We start from the raw sequence: 23450 nt of genomic DNA, 5'->3' as shown, positions 1-23450 counted from the left end.
CTCTCACTCCACACTATTCCCACAGGCAAAGAATGGTGAGAGAGAATCAGCTGCTCACTTCACACCTCAACACATGTACACTTCCACTGGGGTATGTGCATACATGTGAGTTAGAGTGAGAGTGTGTAACAGAATATGGCCTGGAAATTCCTGGCCCAGAGTGGAGTGAGCCCCAGAGCGGAGCAAGCCCCAGAGCAGAGAGAGTGGTATAGTGAGTGAGCCCCAGAGCGGAGCAAGCCCCAGAGCAGAGAGAGTGGTATAGTGAGTGAGCCCCAGAGCGGAGCAAGCCCCAGAGCAGAGAGAGTGGTATAGTGAGTGAGCCCCAGAGTGGAGCGAGTACACTGGGCTACAATTACTGCTGTTTTTTTACACACTGTTACTGAAGACAAGAGCAGACATTGATGCGGAGATTCAACACCGCCTCCAGTGCGCCAGTGCAGCCTTCAGCCGCCTGAGGAAAAGAGTCTTCGAAGACCAGGCCCTCAAATCTACCACCAAGCTCATGGTCTACAGGGCTGTAGTAATATCCGCCTTCCTGTATGGATCAGAGGCATGGACCACGTACAGAAGACACCTCAAGTCGCTGGAGATATATCACCAATAATGTCTCCGCAAGATCCTGCAAATCCCCTGGGAGGACAGACGCACCAACATCAGTGTCCTCGACCAGGCTTTGGAGCATTGACTACACTTGATCAGCTCCGCTGGGCAGGCCATATAGTTCGCATGCCAGACACGAGACTCCCAAAGCAAATGCTCTATGCGGATCTCCTTCACGGCAAACGAGCCAATGGTGGGCAGCGGAAACGTTTCAAGGACACCCTCAAAGCCTCCCTGATAAAGTGCAACATCCCCACTGACACCTGGGAGTCCCTGGCCGAAAACCGCCCTAAGTGGAGGAAGTGCATCCGGGAGGGCGCTGAGCACCTCGAGTCTCATCGCCGAGAACGTGAAGAGGTCAAGCACAGGTAGTGGAAGGAGCCTGCTGCAAACCAGTCTCACCCACCCCTTCCCTCGACGAATGTCTGTCCCACCTGTGACAGCGTCTGTGACTCTTGTATTGGACTGTTCAGCCACCAAAGAACTCACTTCAGGAGTGGAAGCAAGTTTTCCTCGATTCCGAGGGACTGTCTATGATAAAATGATTATCCGACAACAAATTATGTCAAACATGAAATGAGTGGCAGGGATTTTAGTAAATAAAGGATTTTTTGGGCTTCATCTGTGATTATTCAATAACTGTGCGGATCTGCTGATTCATTGGTTGTGACAGAAAGTGGGGAAGGTATACTGATTATCAGCACTGTGCGTCTGACACCCGAGCACACCCCATTAGTCACCCACATCTAACATAGAAACATAGAAAATAGGTCAGGAGTAGGCCATTCGGCCCTTCGAGCCTGCACCGCCATTCAATGAGTTCATGGCTGAACATGCAACTTCAGTACCCCATTCCTGCTTTCTCGCCATACCCCTTGATCCCCCGAGTAGTAAGGACTACATCTAACTCCTTTTTGAATATATTTAGTGAATTGGCCTCAACAACTTTCTGTGGTAGAGAATTCCACAGGTTCACCACTCTCTGGGTGAAGAAGTTTCTTCTCATCTCGGTCCTAAATGGCTTACCCCTTATCCTTACGCTGTGACCTCTGGTTCTGGACTTCCCCAACATTGGGAACATTCTTCCTGCATCTACCCTGTTAAAACTGATTTTATATTGAATTAATTCAGAGAAAGAGACATAAAGAGAGCGACAGAGAGAAAGAGAGACAGGCAGAGAGAGAGAGACAGAGAGAAAGAGAGACAGACAGAGAGAAAGAGAGACAGGCAGAGAGAAATACAGAGGAAGAGATACATAGAGAAAAAGACAGGCCAGTCAAAGACACAGACAGTCACAGAGAGACAGACAGAGGCACTGAGACAGAGAAACCTTAGATACTTCATCATCGATAAGGAATATTTATCAAAGAATATTTAGTTGGTAATCTTTTTTACAGCTGCCCCATTTCACAAATATCACTATATTATTAGATGTTTTGCATATAGCTCAACAGTTCCTGCCCACGAATCTCACCTCCTGCATCACAATACTGAGAAACACTTTCTGTGTCAACATTTAGAATGGAAACTACCTGAGTAAAATATTTCCAATAGCAATTCCGTCAGTAAACAGTTGTCTGTCACCATGCAGTTGTTGGGCAGGTGTTTGTCCTGGGGACATTCCCCTTGTTCTGCTACGGCTCCTGGTGATCACTTACTCGGGTGTCCAGTCCACCTTCACCCCAAACCATCAGCAGGGGGCACGGGGGAGGAGGGGCACAGGGGAGGAGGTGGGCAGGGGGCACAGGGGAGGAGGTGGGCAGGGGCACAGGGGAGGAGGTGGGCAGGGGAACAGGGGAGGAGGTGGGCAGGGGCACAGGGGAGGAGGTGGGCAGGGGCACAGGGGAGGAGGTGGGCAGGGGCACAGGGGAGGAGGCGGGCAGGGGCACAGGGGAGGAGGTGGGCAGGGGGCACAGGGAAGGAGGTGGGCAGGGGCACAGGGGAGGAGGTGGGCAGGGGAACAGGGGAGGAGGTGGGCAGGGGCACAGGGGAGGAGGTGGGCAGGGGCACAGGGGAGGAGGCGGGCAGGGGCACAGGGGAGGAGGTGGGCAGGGGCACAGGGGAGAAGGCGGGCAGGGGGCACAGGGGAGGAGGTGGGCAGGGACACAGGGAAGAAGGCGGGCAGGGGGCACAGGGGGGAGGTGGGCAGGGGCACAGGGGAGGAGGTGGGCAGGGACACAGGGGAGGAGGTGGGCAGGGGCACAGGGGAGGAGGTGGGCAGGGACACAGGGGAGGAGGTGGGCAGGGGCACAGGGGAGGAGGTGGGCAGGGACACAGGGGAGGAGGTGGGCAGGGGCACAGGGGAGGAGGTGGGCAGGGGAAGCACAGGAGAAAAGGCGGGCGGGGGCACAGGGGAGGAGGTGGGCAGGGGGCACAGGGGGCAGATGCGCACAGGGGGGGTCGAGCACGCAGGGGAGGTAGGCGGAAGTAGTTGTATTTGTGCACAAAATGAAGACTGGATCCGCTTGCACATGTGCCGAATACTCAAAGGCCAGCGGTCAAGGAGTAACATTATCTGCTGGCCATGGTTAGAAAGCTGAGAGATGGCCCCCGACAGACAGAGATCCAGCAGCAGCCACTCACTGGGTGCAAGTGACGTGTAGATCGGGGAAGGAATTAAAACAGAATTTTTGAAAGGAGGAAGGTGGTTAGGTATTGATGCCTGGGGTCACCAGACAAAAAAAGACCGCTACTGTCGGAGGTCATCGGGCTGGATGCGCGTGTGCACAGTCATGGGTATATATAAGCGCGGGTACTATGGGCGCGAATAAAGATGGATCAGGTTTACACCTGATGCAGTTTAGAGTAACAAGACACTTGAGTCATTACATTTGGCAACGAGGTAAATTAAGAACCTCCGCATGTACCATGGGCACGATTGGAATTCTTCACGAATTTGTGGATGGCGAGGATTAGCGGATTTCGTTGACCGCCTGGATCAAAATGGAGGAAGCTGGTGATGCAGTTCGGTTTTCCTCACCGTTTGTGGTCAGAAAGTTCACGGCCTCATGAAGAACCTTCTCTCGCCTTTACGTCCAACGGACAAAGAGTACAAGGATTTGTGCGTTTTGGTGTGTGACCATCTGAAGCCAAAAGAGGGGTTCATCATCATCTCAGGCTATCGCTTCTATACGCATGTTCGTGCTGAGGGCCAGGATGTGTCGGGATTCGTTGCCAACCTATGACGTCTTGCTGAGCCATGTAAGTTCGGGAACATGTTGGAAGACATGTTGAGAGATTTCTTTGTAACAGGCATCAAACACCATGTGATTATTCGGAAGTTATTGGTCGAAGAGAAACTGGATTTGAAGAAGGCCATCGCGACTGCCCGGGCATGCATGATGACTGATGATAATTTGAGGCAGATATCATCGAAGAGTCAGAGCTCCAAGGCAGGTACTGAAAACAAGATTGTGACATCTTCTGGCAGAGCTGCTTATGGCAGGGCCTACTCGACTGTTTATGTGAAACCTGTAGCTGCTCAGAGTCCACCAACTGGTACGAATCTGATTTCACCCTGTTGGCGTTATGGGGACAATCATCGCCCTCATCAGTGTCGTTTTAAACATAGAAACATAGAAAATAGGTGCAGGAGTAGGCCATTCGGCCCTTCGAGCCTGCACCACCATTCAAAATGATTATGGCTGGTCATGCAACTTCAGTACCCCATTCCTGCTTGCTCTCCATACCCCTTGATCCCTTTAGCCGTAAGGGCCACATCTAACTCCCTTTTGAAAATATCTAACGAACTGGCCTCAACAATCTTCTGTGGTAGAGAATTCCACAGGTTCACAATTCTCTGAGTGAAGAAGTTTCTCCTCATCTCGGTCCTAAATGGCTTACCCCTTATCCATAGACTGTGACCCCTGGTTCTGGACTTCCCCAACATCGAGAGCATTCTTCCTGCATCTAACCTGTCCAATCTCGTCAGAATTTTATATGTTTCAATGAGGTCCCCTCTCATTCTTCTAAATTCCAGTAAATATAAGCCTAGTCGATCCAACCTTTCTTCATATGTCAGTCCTGCCATCCCGGGAATCAGTCTGGTGAACCTTCGCTGCACTCCCTCAATAGCAAGAATGTCCTTCCTCAGATTAGAAGACCAAAACTGTACACAATATTCAAGGTGTGGCCTCACCAAGGCCCTGTACAACTGCAGTAAGACCTCCCTGCTCCTATACTCAAATCCTCTCGCTATGAAGGCCAACATACCATTTGCCTTCTTCACCGCCTGCTGAACCTGCATGCCAAACTTCAATGACTGATGTACCATGACACCCAGGTCTCGTTGCACCTCCCCTTTTCCTAATCTGTCACCATTCAGATAATATTCTGCCTTCCTGTTTTTGCCACCAAAGTAAATAACTTCACATGTATCTACATTATACTGCATCTGCCATGCATTTGCCCACTCACCTAACCTGTCCAAGTCACTCTGCAGCCTCTTAGCATCCTCCTCACAGCTCTCACTGCCACCCAGCTTAGTGTCATCTGCAAACTTGGAGATATTACACTCAATTCCTTCATCTAAATCATTGATGTATATTGTAAAGAGCTGGGGTCCCAGCACTGAGCCCTGCGGCACTCCACTAGTCACTGTCTGCCATTCTGAAAAGAACTCGTTTATCCCGACTCTCTGCTTCCTGTCTGCCGACCAGTTCTCTATCCATGTCAGTATATTACTCCCAATACCATGTGCTTTGATTTTGAACATAAGAACATAAGAATTAGGAACAGGAGTAGGCCATCTAGCCCCTCGAGCCTGCTCCGCCATTCAACAAGATCATGGCTGATCTGGCCGTGGACTCAGCTCCACTTACCCGCCCGCTCCCCATAACCCTTAATTCCCTTATTGGTTGTGGATGGCAATCTCTTGTGTGGGACCTTGTCAAAAGCCTTTTGAAAGTCAAAATACACCACATCCACTGGTTCTCCCTTGTCCACTCTACTGGTTACATCTTCAAAAAATTCTAGAAGATTTGTCAAGCATGATATCTCTTTCATAAATCCACGCTGACTTGGATCGATCCTGCATGATTCCAAATGCACTGCTATTACATTTTTAATAATTGATTCCAACATTTTCCCAACTACCGATGTCAGGCTAAGCAGTCTATAATTCCCTGTTTTCTCTCTCCCTCCTTTTTTAAAAAGTGGTGTTACATTAGCTACCTTCCAATCCATAGGAACTGATCCAGATTCTATAGACTGTTGGAAAATGACCACCAATGCATCCACTATTTCTAGGGCAACTTCCTTAAGTACTCTGGGATGCAGACTATCAGGCCCTGGGCATTTATCGGCCTTCAATCCCATCAATTTCCCTAACACAATTTCCTGACCAATAAGGATTTCCTTCAGTTCCTCCTTCTTGCTAGACCCTCGGCCTCCTAATATTTCCGGAAGGTTATTTGTGTCTTCCTTAGTGAAAACAGAACAAAAGTATTTGTTCAATTGGTCTGCTATTTCTTTGTTCGCCATAATAAATTCACCTGATTCTGACTGCAAGGGACCTACGTTTGTCTTCAGTCATCTTTTTCTCTTCACAAATCTATATTAGCTTTTGCAGTCAGTTTTTATGTTCCCTGCAAGCTTACTCTCATACTCTATTTTCCCCCTCCTAATTAAACCTTTTGTCCTCCTCTGCTGAATTCTAAATTTCTCCCAGTCCTCAGGTTTGCTGCTTTTTCTGGCCAATTTATATGCCTCTTCCTTGGATTTAACACTATCCTTAATTTCCCTTGTTAGCCACGGTTGAGCCACCTTCCCCGTTTTATTTTTACTCCAGACAGGGATGTATCATCCATGTGATCTTTAAATGTTTGCCATTGCCTATCCACCGTCAACCCTTTAAGTATCATTCGCCAGTCTATCCTAGCCAATTCACGTCTCATACCATTGAAGTTCCCTTTCTTTAACTTCAGGACCCTAGTCTCTGAATTAACTGTGTCACTCTCCATCTTAATGAAGAATTCTACCATATTATGGTCACTCGTTCCCAAGGGGCCTCGCTCATTAATCCTCTCTCATTACACAACACCCAGTCTAGGATGGCCAGCTCTCTAGTTGGTTCCTCGACATATTGGTCTCGAAAACCATCCCTTATACACTCCAGGAAATCCTCCTCCACCGTATTGCTACCAGTTTGGTTAGCCCAATCTATATTTAGATTGAAGTCACCCATGATAACTGTTGTACCCTTATTACACGCATCCCTAATTTCCTGTTTGATGCCATCCACAACCTCACTACTACTGTTTGGTGGTCTGTTCACACCTCCCACTCGCGTTTTCTGCTCTTTGGTATTCTGCAGCTCCACCCATACAGATTCCACATCAACCAAGCTAATGTCCTTCCTTACTATTGCGATAATCTCCTCTTTAATCAGCAACGCTACCCCACCTCCTTTTCCTTTCTGTCTATCCTTCCTGAATATTGAATACCCCTGGATGTTGAGTTCCCAGCCTTGGTCATCCTGGAGCCATGTCTCCATAATCCCAATTACATCATATCCGTTAATAGCTATCTGCGCAGTTAATTCATTCACCTTATTACGAATGCTCCTCGCCTTCAGGCTTGTTTTTTTAACACACTTTGTCCTTTTAGAATGATGTTGTAATGTGGCCCCATTTGATTTTTGCCCTTGATTTCTCTGCCCTCCACTCTTGCTTTTCTCCTTCCTACCTTTTGCTTCTGCCTCCTTTTTACTTCTCCCTGCCTCCCTGCATAGATTCCCATTTCTCTGACTCCCCAACAGCACTACTCCTGTAATGGCTGTTCGAAGTGGGGCATCTTCAGAAAATGTGCCCACAACTGAGCAAGTGTGCTGGTGCTCATCACATTGTTGATGATGACCAGTCCAGTGCTGGCCCCGATACACAACCTGAGGAGAAAGTGTATGGTCTGTATTCGTTCTTGGCAAAGAGCCAGCCGATAATGGTTAATGTGAAGCTGAATGGCGTGCCTGTATCAATGGAGCTGGACACGGGTGCGAGTCGGTCGATAATGAGCCAAAGGACATTTGATAAGCTGTGGGACACTGAGGCTGTGAAGCCTAAGCTGAGTCCAGTCAATGCCAAGTTGCGTACTTACACTAAGGAACTCATACCGGTGCTTGGCAGTGCAGTAGTCAAGGTGTCATATGATGGTGTGATTCAAACTCTAATTATGGATCGTCCCAGGTAATGGTACAATGCTGTTCAGCAGAAATTGGCTCGTGAAAATCCAGCTGAACTGGAATGATATCAAAGTGTTGTCCTCGGTGGATGACACTTCGTGTGCTCAAATGTTGAAGAAATGTCCTTCTTTGTTTGAACCGAGCATTGGTAAATTTACTGGAGCCAAGGTGCAGATTCACCTGGACTCTGATGCAAGGCCTGTCTATCATAAAGCTCGGTCTGTTCCTTACAAGATGAGGGAGAAGGCTGAAATTGAGCTTGACAGACTCCAACATGAAGGGGGCATATCACTGGTCAAGTTTAACAAGTGGGCCCGTGTTGAAGAGTGATGGCACTGTCAGGAGTTGTGGAGACTACAAGGTTACGATTAACCGATTTTCGAAACAGGATCAGTATCCGTTACCGAAGGCTGATGACCTGTTTGCCATGCTAGCTGGTGGAAAGTCGTTCACTAAGTTAGATCTGACGTCGGCCTATATGACATAGGAGCTTGTCGGCACTTCGAAGAAACTCACCTGCATCAACACCCATAAAGGACTGTTTGTCTACAACAGGTGTCCTTTTGGAATTCGTTCGGCTGCAGCTATATTTCAGAGGAATATGGAGAGTCTACTGAAGTCCGTTCCTAGAACTGCCGTGTGACATTCTGGTCACAGGTCGCGACACTGCTGAACATCTGAACAATCTTGAAGAAGTCCTACATCGTCTGAACAAAGTGGGACTCAGGCTGAAACGTTCGAAGGGTGTTTTCATGGCACCTTAAGTTGAATTCCTGAGGAGGAAGATTTCTGCTGATGGCATCAAGCCTACTGATTCGAAAACCAAGGCCATCAAAAATGCAGCCAGGCCTCAGAATGTGACGGAGCTGCGTTCGTTCCTTGGGCTACTCAACTACTTTGGTAATTTCTTACCCAAATTGAGCACTTTATTAGAGCCACTGCATGTGCTACTCAGAAAAGGCGACAACTTGGTCTGGGGTATGTCTTAGAAACATAGAAACATAGAAAATAGGTGCAGGAGTAGGCCATTCGGCCCTTCTAGCCTGCACCGCCATTCAATGAGTTCATAGAAACATAGAAACATAGATAATAGGTGCAGGAGTAGGCCATTCGGCCCTTCTAGCCTGCACCGCCATTCAATGAGTTCATGGCTGAACATTCAACTTCAGTACCCCATTCCTGCTTTCTCGCCATACCCCTTGATCCCCCTAGTAGTAAGGACTACATCTAACTCCTTTTTGAATATATTTAGTGAATTGGCCTCAACAACTTTCTGTGGTAGAGAATTCCACAGGTTCACCACTCTCTGGGTGAAGAAGTTCCTCCGCATCTCGGTCCTAAATGGCTTACCCATTATCCTTAGACTGTGACCTCTGGTTAGAATTTTAAATGTTTCTATGAGGTCCCCTCTCATTCTTCTGAACTCCAGTGAATACAAGCCCAGTTGATCCAGTCTTTCTTGATAGGTCAGTCCCGCCATCCCGGGAATCAGTCTGGTGAACCTTCGCTGCACTCCCTCAATAGCAAGAATGTCCTTCCTCAGGTTAGGAGACCAAAACTGTACACAATACTCCAGGTGTGGCCTCACCAATGCCCTGTACAACTGCAGCAACACCTCCCTGCCCCTGTACTCAAATCCCCTTGCTATGAAGGCCAACATGCCATTTGCTTTCTTAACCGCCTGCTGCACCTGCATGCCAACCTTCAATGACTGATGTACCATGACACCCAGGTCTCTTTGCACCTCCCCTTTTCCTAATCTGTCACCATTCAGATAATAGTCTGTCTCTCTGTTTTTACCACCAAAGTGGATAACCTCACATTTATCCACATTATACTTCATCTGCCATGCATTTGCCCACTCACCTAACCTATCCAAGTCGCTCTGCAGCCTCATAGCATCCTCCTCGCAGCTCACACTGCCACCCAACTTAGTGTCATCCGCAAATTTGGAGATACTACATTTAATCCCCTCATCTAAATCATTAATGTACAGTGTAAACAGCTAGGGCCCCAGCACAGAACCTTGCGGTACCCCACTAGTCACTGCCTGCCATTCTGAAAAGTACCCATTTACTCCTACTCTTTGCTTCCTGTCTGACAACCAGTTCTCAATCCATGTCAGTACACTACGCCCAATCCCATGTGCTCTAACTTTGCACATCAATCTCTTGTGTGGGACCTTGTCGAATGCCTTCTGAAAGTCCAAATATACCACATCAACTGGTTCTCCCTTGTCCACTCTACTGGAAACATCCTCAAAAAATTCCAGAAGATTTGTCAAGCATGATTTCCCTTTCACAAATCCATGCTGACTTGGACCTATCATGTCACCTCTTTCCAAATGCACTGCTATGACATCCTTAATAATTGATTCCATCATTTTACCCACTACCGATGTCAGGCTGACCGGTCTATAATTCCCTGTTTTCTCTCTCCCTCCTTTTTAAAAAAGTGGGGTTACATTGGCTACCCTCCACTCTATAGGAACTGATCCAGAGTCAATGGAATGTTGGAAAATGACTGTCAACGCATCCACTATTTCCAAGGCCACCTCCTTAAGTACTCTGGGATGCAGTCCATCAGGCCCTGGGGATTTATCGGCCTTCAATCCCATCAATTTCCCCAACACAATTTCCTGGCTAATAAGGATTTCCCTCAGTTCCTCCTCCTTACTAGACCCCCCGACCCCTTTTATAACCGGAAGGTTGTTCGTGTCCTCCTTCGTGAATACCGAACCAAAGTACTTGTTCAATTGGTCCGCCATTTCTTTGTTCCCCGTTATGACTTCCCCTGATTCTGACTGCAGGGGACCTATGTTTGTCTTTACTAACCTTTTTCTCTTTACATATCCATAGAAACTTTTGCAATCTGTCTTAATGTTCCCTGCAAGCTTCTTCTCATACTCCATTTTCCCTGCCCTAATCAAACCCTTTGTCCTCCTCTGCTGAGTTCTAAATTTCTCCCAGTCCCCTTAAGATAGAGCCTTTGAGAAAGCTAAGAATCTGCTCTGTTCAAACAAGTTGCTTGTTCATTATGATCCGTGTAAGCGTCTTGTATTGGTCTGTGATGCTTCATCATATGGGGTTGGCTCCAACAAGCAAATGAGTTGGGTAAGCTAAAACCTGTTGCGTATGCTTCGAGAAGTTTATCAAAAGTGGAAAGAGCTTACAACCTGGTAGAAATAGAAGCTTTGGCCTGTGTGTATGGGGTCAAAAAGATGCATCAGTACCTGTTTGGTCTTCATTTTGAACTCGAAACAGATCACAAGCCACTCATTTCACTGTTTTCTGAAAACAAAGGTATTAATACGAATGTATCGTCCCGTATTCAGAGGTCGGCGTTGACATTGTCTGCCTATGAATATGATGCACTGAGTCGTCTGCCGTTGCCCACACCTGATATGAAGACGCCTCAACCTGCAGATCTACTGTTAGTAATGGATGCTTTTGAGAGTGAAGGAACTCCTGTCACTGCTCAACAAGTTAGGATTTGGACCAGCCATGACCCTACTTTGTCAGTTGTGAAATGTTGTATCCTCAGTGGTGATTGGTCTGCAATACCTATGGAGATGTGTGATGAGACCAAACCTTACAACTGTCGCAAAAATGAACTGTCCATTCAGTCAGATTGTTTATTGTGGGGTAATCATGCCATCATGCCTCAAAGGTAAAGACAAATTTGTAAGTGAACTACATAGCACTCATCCCGGTATTGTCATGATGAAAGCCATTGTCAGGGCTCATGTTTGGTGGCCTGGAATTGACTCTGATCGGGAATCATTTGTGCATCAGTGCAATACGTGCATGCAGCTTAGTAACGTACCAGCGGAATCTCCGCTGAGTCTTTGGTCGTGGCCATCCAAACCATGGTCGAGGATACACATTGATTTTGCGGATTCTTTCCTGGGAAAAATGTTTTTTGTTGTGGTGGATGCATATTCAAAGTGGATAGAGTGTATCATTATGTCATCCAGTATGTCCAGAGCTACTATTGAGAGCCTTCGTGTCATGTTTGCTACTCATGGTTTGCCTGACCTTGTCGTGAGCGACAACGGGTCTTGCTTCACAAGTCTTGAGTTTCAGGAGTTCATGAAACTCGATGGTATCAGACATGTGAGGTCTGCTCCTTCAAACCTGCATCTAATGGTCAAGCAGAGTGTGCGGTTCAAACGATCAAACAAAGTATGAAACGTGTGACTCAGGGTTCACTGCAGACTCGTTTGTCACGTATATTGCTCAGTTACAGGACACGACCTCATATGCTTACTGGGGTCTCTCTCCCCTGCTGAACTACTGATGAAGAGAAAGAAATCTCAAGGCCAATCATCCTGATTTGAATGATCGTGTTGAAAACAGACGTCAAAGTCAGTAATGGTATCATGATCGTGCTGCTGTGTCACGTGACATTTCTGTTAACAATCCAGTTTATGTACTGAACTATGGTCAAGGTCCAAAGTGCTTTGCTGGTACTGTTACATCCAAGGAGAGTAATATAGAGTGTTTATTGTCGTGCTCAAGAATGGGCAAACATGCAGGAAACATGACCAGGTAAAACTGCGGCACACGGATGAACTGGAATCGTTTGAGGAAGATGCTGTCAGTGACCAACCAACCAATGTTCATTCATCAGAGGTCTTTGCTGTCATTCCTGAACCTGGCCCTTCATTACCACTCCCACCAGAACTATTACTCAGCCTTCAGTCACAACTGACTCAGAATGCTCGCCGAGAACTACAGTTAAACTGAGACGATCAACTCGTGAATGGAAAGTCCCAGACCGTCTTAATTTGTAAAAGGACTGATAATAAGATCTTGAAAGGGGGATGTTGTTATCTTTTGATGCCTAGGGTCACCAGACACCAGAGGGCGCGACTGTCAGAGGTCATCGGGCTGTATGTGCATGTGCGCGGTCATGGGTGTATATAAGCGCGGGTACTATGTCATGCGGGTACTTTGGGTGCGAATAAAGATGGATCAGGTTTACACCTGACGCAGTTTATAGTAACAAGATTCTTGAGTCATTACAGAGGTAGAGAGGTTTAAGGAGAGTATTGCAGAGCTTAGGACCCAGGCAGCTGAAGGCATGGCCGCCAATAGTGCAGCGAAGGAAGTGGGGGATGAACAAGAGGCCAGAAGAAACCACAAGAAAATACAGAGAGAGTCAAAATCCGGCAGCAGCTGCTCACTGCGCCTCCTGGGCTGTAAACTCTTACTCTCCTACCCAGTTTTTGCAGATTTTGCACCGTCTCATCGATCTGTATGCAGCATTTGGACTATGTGATATTAATCGTGCTAAGGGGCAGGAAGGGGAAACGATCGATGGTACTGTCAACTTTTACTCAAAGCCATCTCTGTAGTGACGGGTGTTGCATCACAGTCTGACTGTCCAGTTCAAGGAAATGAGCGATAGTTATCAAACATCACTGAGTGCTATCTTTGCACCCAGTGCTGCCTCACTGTCCGGTCAGTGTGATCAATTACATCGCAATTCCAGCACAGAAACAGGCCTTTGGGCCTAACTGGCCCATGCTGGTGTTTATGCTCCACACGAGGAGTCTCAGCCCTCTTCATCTCACCCTATCAGCAGAACCTTCTATTCCTTTCTCCCTCGTGTCTTTATCTAGTTTCCCCTTCATGCATCAAATACGACATTTTGTTAGTCTCAAAGTCGAGCAGAACCCGAGCTGAACTTAGGAACAGCCCCTCGAGCCTGTTCAAATGAGATCATGGCTGATCTGCGACCTAACTCCATATACCCACCTTTGTCCCATGTCTCTTAATATCTTTGGTTAACAAAAATCTATCAATCTCAAGATTTTAAATTAACAACTGATCGAGCATCAATTGCTGTTTGCCGAAGAGAGTTCCAAACCTCTACCACCCTTTGTGTGTAGGGATATTTCCTAGTTTCACTCCTGAAAGGTCTGGCTCTAATTTTTAGACTATCTTAAAATCCCCAACCAGCGGGAATAGCTTCTCTCTATCCACCCATCAGTTCCCCTGACTATCTCGATCAAATCGCCCCTTAACTTCTGAATGTCAAGGAATACAACCCTAATTTGTGTAATTTCTCCTCATAATTTAACCTTTGGAGTCCAGGTATCATTCTGGTAAACCCACACTGCACTCCCTCCCAGGCCAATATACCCTCCCTAAGGAGTGGGGCCCAGAACTGCTCACCGTGCTCCAGGTGTGGCCCAACCAGGGTCCCATACAGCTGCAGCATAACCTCTATGCCCTGCACTCCAGTTCTCCAGATACAAAGACACAGAATACTGACCAAAATATTTACAAACCCTCTGATCCCCTGCTGCATAGCTGGCACTTTCCAGTCTCACATCCTGTATCTCAGAACCCAGAGGGAGAGCCACTCTGAGCACCACTCATCTGGCCGGGAGCAATGGTCCAGGACACGAGTGGCCCGAAGAAAGAACTTGCCTTTCTATAGCGCCTTTTACAACCTCAGGACGTCCCAAAGCGCTTTACAGTCAATGAAATAGTCTTGAAATGTAGTCATTGTTGTAATGTAGGAAATGTCCCACAAAAAGCAATGCGATAATGACCAGATAATCTGTTTTAGTGATGTAGGTTGAGCGATAAATATTGATCACGTTTATTTTCAACACCAGATTTCTGATTGGTCATCTTGGAGGACAAGACACACCCTGCAATTTCTCTGGAATTGCGTAAGTATCAATTACTTCGCAAGGTGTAATTCGATCCATTCTGACTGCCAGGATCCAGACAGAGCTCACATAGAATCGAGAGGGCTCACTCTCACGGGTTAAGATCTTCACCCACCCCCCAACAAATTACTAACCTTCCTCCCACTCCCCAAGTTTCTGATCTTTTCCCTCCCCAACAAGTTCCTGACCCTGGCCTTCCCTCCCACGAAGTTTCTGATCTCCTCTCCGCCCCCACCCACCCCCCCGGATTCATGACCTTCTCCCCCTGCCCAAGTTTCTCCCCCTGGGTTCTTAAACATAGAGATTCACAGCACCTCCATGAGGCAGGGTATGATACTTAAACTGTGTAGACCTGTAGTCCTTTATTTGCAGCTCCTGAGTGCAGACAACAAGCTGTGTGTTCCTTTTTATACTGGGTTACCCTTAGGTCCCCAGCAGCAGCACCCTCTGGTGTACAGGCAAGGTGTGTACAGTGTAAGGGTACATTCAGTGTTGCATAACAGTGTTACAGACATCACACAGTAAACAGGCATGCATACACAACACTTCCCCCCCTAAGCATTTTTCATATCCTTATTGCCATGCCCAGGGGAGGTGATCGGTGGTGGGCTATGGGAGGTTGTGGTGAGGGTTGTGGGGTTGCCAGGTATGACCCCTGTGCTTGAGGCTGGCCTTGTACGTTTCCCCTCCCTCACACAGAGACCACGTGGGTGTTACTGTTGTGGGATCCCTCGGGGAGGTAGCCACCTTTTAAATGTGGTAAGGGTTTCTGCATCCACCACCCTTCCAAGCAGTGAGTTCCAGACCCCTCTGCATGAAGAAGCATCCCCTCAAATCACTTCTAAACCTTCCATCAACCAGCTTAAACCTATGCCCCTTCGTAATTGATTCCTCCACCAAGGGAAATAGGCCCTTGCTATCCACTATATCCAGGCCCCTCAGAATTTTATACATTTCAATGAGGTCTCCCCTCAGCCTCCTCTGTTCCAAGGAGAACAAACCCAGCCTATCCAATCTGTCCTCATAGCTAAGATTCTCCATTCCAGGCAGCATCCTCATAAACCTCCTCTGCACCCTCTCCAATGCAATCACATCCTTCCTATAATACGGCGACCAGAACTGCACGCAGTACTCCAGCTGTGGCCGAACCAGAGTAGCAGCCATGATCTAATTGAATAGGGGAACAAACTCAAGGGGCTGAATGGCCTCCTCCTGTTCCTGTATTCCTAAACTCCAGAAAGCTCAGCATCAAATGTACTTGCAGAAATTCCCCTGGCACTTCCATCCCACAAACCTGTGGCCAGCATTGTCGAGTTTGAAATTCGCAATCTGATGTTGGGGTGGTGGCTGAGAATGTTGCTGGGAGCTGAGCTGTGAGTGTATTCCAACCATTGTCCTGCAATACAATCCTCTCTTTGTCCTGCACCATCATCTCAAACCCTTCTGAGAAAGATTAAATGAGCACCAAACGCAAGACACAAGTGATGAGATAATTGCCACAGAAAAAAACCCAAAACACATAGTATGTGGCAGAGCCAGGAAATCAGTCACTCATTTTGTCGCTGAAGGGGTTCCTTAATTAGAAAATGAATTTTTAATAGAAATATATAAATGTTTCAATTATTAATCTTTGAGCTTCCTAGTACCTTGGTCAACCTGAGCAATGTTTCCCTCCAGCCTTTGCTCCTTATTCTTGTAATATCCTTTATAATCTATCAGGAACTGCACTCAGCAAATGAGTCACAGTATTACTCACACAGCCCCAGTAACCGAGGCGGGAGGGGAGGAGTGGGTCTCTACGTTCAGATGATGTACAAATGTTTTTTTTAATGCGCTGGTGCGTGCAGAAAGTAAAGCAATAATATTTCTTCCAATGTGGTTTTAAACGTTGTACAGTATTTATCAATGTTTGTGCAGGGATCACGGGCTCTCGCGCCCCTGATCCAACAATCATGGATATTTGGTGTTCTATTAATAATAAATCATTTGTGTGAGCGTGTGTGACAGTGCAATGTGTGTTTGTAAGCATGTGTGATTGAGGATTTGAGTGACTGAGAGTATGTGTGTGTGTATGTGTGCGCACTAGGTCCGTGCAGCAGAGCAGGTCTCCAGTCGTCTTGGGTAACCCGTGTCACTGGACCAAGACCTAGCTCTGTCAAGCCCGTGTGGTGGCTGGTGTACAACGGTCACCCCACGTTAAAACAATCCACACACAGGCATCTTCCACCCCCTTAATCAGAGTTCAGGACTGGAACATCGGGTCCTTCATTGAAACATCTGTGAACTCACGGAAGCAAGTCATCCTCGTTCAAGGGACAGCCTATAATGATGATGACATTCAGCAATAAACCACAATCACACAACCAGGGGAATCGATGTGAAACGTTATCTCTGTTTCTCTCTCCACAGATGCTGCCTGACCTGCTGAGTATTTCCAGAATGTTCTGTTTCTATCACACAGAAGCAGGGGGCTACCCCCTCACCAGGTGAGTGTGAGGAGAACGGGCAGGTTTTCGGGAGGACCGCCCAGTAAGCCTGATTGCTGAGAGCCTTTCACAAGGTGCTGTGTGCACACTGGGCCTTTCCTGGCTCTGTTTTGTACGTCTGCACCAGCCCACTCCAAGGATCGCACATAGCCAGGGTGGGAATGGCCGGGTGGGAAATGGGCAGATTTCCCGAGTACCTCTGTGAATGCTTCCCTCGTGCTGTATTAACACAGCCCCCCTTTTCTGGGAGAATCCCGGCACAGAACGGATTATTAAACGGCCCCGTACAGATATAGGTAGTGAACTGGACGGTACAGAAGGAGGCCATTCAGCCCATCACCATGGCCGGCTCACTGAAAGAGCTATCCACTTTGTCCCATTCCCTGCTCTTTCTCCACAGCCCTGCAAATTCTACTCTTTCAACTATTATCCACTTGCCTCCATTGTACAGCGTTCCATGTCCTAGCAATCCATGGCCTGAAACTAATTCTCCGAAACTCGCCCTATAATATAATCCCCTCTAGTCATTGATGCACTGACCAGGGCAAATAGTGGCCCCAATTCTAACCCAGGCTGGCCAGTGTGACCCCGGGGGGGGTGGCTGTGGGTAGTTAAAATGTCAGTCGGGGGCGGGGGGAGGGGTGTATGCGCCATTTCTACTTATCAGAAAAGGGGACCTGCAAGAGGTTCAATGATCGTGGCCTGATGATGTTATCAGCACCTCGAAGCGATTTTAACTGAAGGCCCACATGGCGTCAAACCCGCCAGAGAAACCTGGCAAGGGGCAGCAGAGGAAATGTTTGTGAGGATTCCTCGCTGACCAGGGGGAGGATGGGGAGGAGCAGGAGTTCTCCCCGAGCCCCGCTAGGAGTCCTTGAGCTTCCCCAGCTTGGACCCTCCCTCTCTCCACCGCCCCTCCCTCCCCTTCCCAGGACAACCCTCCTAGGCTACCACATAAAGAACGGCCACAAAGGTGACACACCAGCATCGTAGAACTGTACCCCAGAATAAAGGGCAACTAAACAGACAACACAATATATAAAACACAGTGTGCAATGTTTGGAGGTGTTTTATTTAAGGCATCGAACTGTATTTTCAAGCCCAGTGGTTTGCCCTGGATTTCCCTCTCCACTTCAGGGCAGGTATTCCACACACTGTCCCAACCCCGCCCGTTCTCCCAACAGATCACCACCACCAGTGAGACTGCTGCGGGAGGCCACCGAGAGGGCCAAAGACTACACCAAATTCTCTGCCATCACCGGAACAGATCAGAGCCAAATGGAGGGAGAGGCGGCCATGAAAACCTGCAAAACGACATAGACAGGCTAAGTGAGTGTGCAAAAATTTGGCAGATGGAGTATAATGTTGGAAAGTGTGAGGTCATGCACTTTGGCAGAAAAAAATCAAAGAGCAAGTTATTATTTAAATGGAGAAAGATTGCAAAGTGCTGCAGTACAGCAGGACCTGGGGGTTACTTGTGCATGAAACACAAAAGCATAGTATGCAGGTACAGCAAGTGATCAGGAAGGCCAATGGTAGCTTGGCCTTTATTGCAAAGGGGATGGAGTATAAAAGCAGGGAAGTCTTGCTACAGCTATACAAGGTTTTGGTGGGGCCACACCTGGAATACTACATGCAGCTTTGATTTCCATATTTAAGAAAGGATATACTTGCTTTGGAGGCAGTTCAGAAAAGGTTCACTAGGTTGATTCCGGGGATGAGGGGGTTAACTTATGAGGAAACATAGAAAATAGGTGCAGGAGTAGACCATTCGGCCCTTCGAGCCTGCACCACCATTCAATAAGTTCATGGCTGATCATCACCTCAGTACCCCTTCCCTGCTTTCTCTCCATACCCCTTGATCCCTTTAGCCGTAAAGGCCATATCTAACTCCCTCTTGAATATATCCATCGAACTGGCATCAACAACTCTCTGCGGCAGGGAATTCCACAGGTTAACAACTCTCTGGGTGAAGAGGTTTCTCCTCATCTCAGTCCTAAATGGCCTACCCCTTATCCTTGACTGTGTCCCCTGGTTCTGGACTTCCCCAACATCGGGAACGTTCTTCCTGCATCCAACCTGTCCAGTCCCGTCAGAATTTTACATGTTTCTATGAGACCCCCTCTCATTCTTCTAAACTCCAGTGTATAAAGGCCCAGTTGATCCAGTCTCTCCTCATATGTCAGTCCTCCCATCCCAGGAATCAGTCTGGTGAACCTTTGCTGCACTCCCTCAATAGCAAGAACGTTGTTCCTCAGACTAGGAGACCAAAACTGAACACAATATTCCAGATGAGGCCTCACCAAGGCCCTGTACAACTGCAGTAAGACCTCCCTGCTCCTATACTCAAATCCCCTTGCTATGAAGGCCAACATACCATTTGCCTACTTCACTGCCTGCTGTACCTGTATGCCAACTTTCAATGACTGATGTACCATGACACCCAGGTCTCGTTGCACCTCCCCTTTTCCTAATCTGTCGCCATTCAGATAATATTCTGCCTTCGTGTTTTTGCCACCAAAGTGGATAACCTCACATTTATCCACATTATACTGCATCTGCCATGCATTTGCCCACTCACCTAACCTGTCCAAGTCACTCTGCAGCCTTTTAGCGTTCTCCTCACAGCTCACACCGCCACCCAGCTTAGTGTCATCTGCAAACTTGGGAGATATTACACTCAATTCCTTCATCTAAATCATTGATTTATATTGTAAAGAGCTGGGGTCCCAGCACTGAGCCCTGCGGCACTCCACTAGTCACTGCCTGCCATTCTGAAAAGGACCCGTTTATCCCGACTCTCTGCTTCCTGTCTGCCAACCAGTTCTCTATCACGTCAGTACATTACCTCCAATACCGTGCGCTTTAATTTTGCACACCAATCTCTTGTGTGGGACCTTGTCAAAAGCCTTTTGAAAGTCCAAATACACCACATCCACTGGTTCTCCCTTGTCCACTCTACTAGTTACATCTTCCCTGGCAGTGAGGGGTTGTGGCGGACATGGACTGTGCTGCCCCCACTGACATTTGCATGGGGGCTGTGGAGGAAAAAAATCTCCCTGTTTCTGAAGCTATACCCCAGTATCGAGTTCGCTTCTCATATTGCTGCTGCTCCAACAATACTCCCACATCCCTCTCCCGTCTTGCAGCCCAAGGACATTCAGTTTTTGTCCCACTATTTACTTCCTTTCCCTAATTTGATTTTATCTCATTGAGTCCTATTTTCCTTGCTGAGCTTGAAGCAATATTCTGAGTTTTATCTGATATTTTAACACCCTGGATGAAATCCCCTCATAACCCCCTTCTGCTGAAACACAGTTTGAGTGTCATTAACTTTTCCACAAAGCTCATGGTATAGTTGCGTTGGTTCTTCAATGAGAAGTGGTGACCACAACTGCATATAAACCTGGAAACACATTTTAAAATCTAACTGGATATATCTAACTGGCAATCTAGACTTTGTACATCACCATTTGGAGTCACCAGTGACCAAAAACTTAAGTGGACCAGCCACATAAATACTGTGGCCACAAGAGCGGGTCAGAGGCTGGGTATTCTGTGGCGAGTGTCTCACCCCCTGACTCCCCAAAGCCTTTCCACCATCTACAAGGCACAAGTCAGGAGTGTGATGGAATACTCTCCACTTGCCTGGAGGAGTGTAGCTCCAACAATACTCAAGTAGCTCACACCATCCAGGACAAAGCTTGATCAGCACCCCATCCACCACCTTGAACATTCACTCCCTCCACCACCGGCGCACCGTGGCTGCAGTGTGTACCATCTACACGATGCACTGCAGCAACTTGCCAAGGCTTCTTTGCAGTACCTCCCAAACCCGCGACCTCTATCGCCTAGAAGGACAAGAGCAGCAGGCGCATGGGAACACCATCACCTGCAAGTTCCCCTCCAACCATCCTGACTTGGAAATATATCGGCCGTTCCTTCATCGTCGCTGGGTCACAATCCTGGAACTCCCTCCCTAACAGCACTGTGGGAGCACCTTCACCACACGGACTGCAGCGGTTCAAGAAGGCGGCTCACCACCACCTTCTCAAGGGACAATTAGGGTTGGGCAATAAATGCCGGCCTTGCCAGCGACGCCCACATCCCAGGAACGAATGAAAGAAAAACGTAAAGTAGGCAGGGCTAAAATTATAATTTTATACTGACTGATATTTTGCTGTGTCTGAGTGGGTGGGGACATGTTGGGCCTGCCTTGTGCTTTTCCTTTTTGCATATAAATCAAATCTTAAACCATGAGGACAATCTGTTGAGGGAGAGATCTGGAGACACAACAACAACTTGTATTTATATAGCGCCTTTAACACAGTGAAACGTCCCAAGATGAATCACAGGAGTGTCATGAGGTAAAATACTGTCACTTCTGGGGTCAACATGACGCCATGTTTCAATTATCACCCATTCCACCTCAGAAAAGGCACTCAGCAAGTGACGCAGGATGTCAGAGTCTGTCTCCTGAGTTCCCCAGCTGGAGACCCTGAGAAATCAAATCAGCTTATTGTTGTCTTGTTGCAAAGGTCACATCAACACATCACATCCACAGCCTTTATTTTTACTGTCATACTTTGCTCAGAGAATGCTGGCTTGCCCATCAGTGAGCTGTGCCTCTTGTGTGGACACTTGTTTCTCTGGCTATCTGACAAGACCCGTCTCTTGGGATCTTTCTCAGCATTTTCAGGCTAAACACTTCTTGGAATTTATTCAAGGTCAATGCACTTTTCAGTTTCACTTCTGGGAGGAGGGTTTACAAAGACATAACTGGTGGATGTTCATGCTGCCAGCTCCAGGGGCCAACTGTGCTGTGTGAAAGGCAGCTGCCACTCGGAATTTGTCCATTTTACACCTGGTGTCACAGAGGGAGCAGCTGAGACAGGGCTGAAGCAACACAGGTTCCCCCGAACACACGCACGGTTGAACAATCACCAACCTCTGGCCGAGGCCTCCCTTTGATGTCGAGAGGGTCAGCAGGCTATTTGATTATGGGAGGACATTGCAGCGGGCCCAATCTTATTCCAGCTGGGAGAGGGGTTAATGCAGAGTGATCCGGGCAGGAAGCTGTGCTGACTTTGCCCCTCCCTGACTGCTACAGCTGAGATTATTAACTCTGCACAGACCCGCGATCAAACCTGGGCCCTTTCTGTATTGTTCAGGCTCCACTCCCGAGATTTGAGCATATTATCCAGGCTGACACTCCAGTGCAGTGCTGAGGGAGCACTGCACTGTTGGAGGTGCCGTTTTTCAGATGGGACTTTAAACCAAGGTACCGTCTGCTGTAAAAGATCCTATGGCTGTATTTGAAGAGCAGGGGAGTTCTCCCCGGTGTCCTGGCCAATAGTTATCCCTCAACCAATATTGCTAAATGATTTGGACATTTATCTTAGTTCTGTTTGTGGGAGCTTGTTGTGCACAAATTGGATGCCGCATTTCCTACATTGTGACTACACTTCAAAAGTACTTCACTGGTTGTGAAAGCTTCCACAGTTCTGAGGAACACCCGCTGAGAGGAAGAATATAACGGTCGCAGTGGGTACAATAACATTTAATTGGAAACAAACTGCTTTATATTCACAACAAACCATGTTTTGTGCGGTTTAAGGATTTGGATGACATGGATTCCACTAGCTAAATGAAGAGTTTGCAGATTAGCATCAGGAAGGGTTAGACTGGGCTCTGGGTGACAGTGTGGGTCCAGACTGAGGCACACAGTACTCGAGCAGAGTGTGGGCCTTTGTAAATTGGACGCTCAATGGAGAAGGGAGGGAATGCCACACAATCCGTCAGAGTAGACAACAGTGTCACGTGCCTGATTTCAGCCAGTCAGCATACTATCCCCTCTCCGAGGTCTAAGGTCCAGAAGGGTACACTTCTTGATACTGCAGCACTCCGAGGATGGCCCGGAAAATTGGCTGTGTCACTCTGTGAAATCGTGTAGAACTAGTAACAAAAAACCTTCAACAAAGGGTTAATGAAAAGTCAACAGCTATGGAGCTTCTACTTATTCAGGGTAAGGGTCACTCACTGTAACTACAGAGTCACTGTTTATTCAGGGTAAGGGTCACTCACTGTAACTACAGAGTCACTGTTTATTCAGGGTAAGGGTCACTCACTGTAACTACAGAGTCACTGTTTATTCAGGGTAAGGGTCACTCACTGTCGCTTCTCGGCCTTTTGGCTAAGATCATGCGTAACTGACCTGACAGGGGAGTAGCCACCATGACCTCCGGGTGGTTCTCCCTGGATCAGGAAGGTATATGCTTGCTTTTTTGGAAACAGGAGGTGGGTGGGGTGGCTTGACCCATCCACCTCCATGGCACGAACCTGGTATTGCAGTACTTCCAGGAAGGGTGCAGTGGCTCTAGGCCTTTTGGCTAAGAGCATTGGCGCAGAGTGATCCTTGGCGTGTGCAAGGTGACCTCTGGCGTTTGTGATTTGACAAAGAATTGGAACGATTGGCTACGAATTTCAAAAAAAAAACTAT

General features: G+C 47.7%; 1 protein-coding gene and 1 pseudogene across 1 annotated transcript in view; one reads left to right on the top strand and one right to left on the bottom strand.

The window, feature by feature from the left end:
- Positions 1 to 23450, bottom strand: part of LOC139238004 (3',5'-cyclic-AMP phosphodiesterase 4B-like) — a 505001-nt gene that overhangs the window by 115283 nt on the left and 366268 nt on the right. The gene's annotated exons all lie outside the window — the stretch shown is intronic.
- On the top strand, positions 23125 to 23327 carry LOC139238032 (U2 spliceosomal RNA; annotated as a pseudogene).

Source organism: Pristiophorus japonicus, chromosome 24, assembly GCF_044704955.1.
Source record: "Pristiophorus japonicus isolate sPriJap1 chromosome 24, sPriJap1.hap1, whole genome shotgun sequence".
Taxonomy (NCBI): Eukaryota; Metazoa; Chordata; class Chondrichthyes; family Pristiophoridae; genus Pristiophorus; species Pristiophorus japonicus.
The sequence above is the reverse complement of the archived record's forward strand: the minus strand, read 5'-3'. Positions and strand labels throughout refer to the sequence as shown.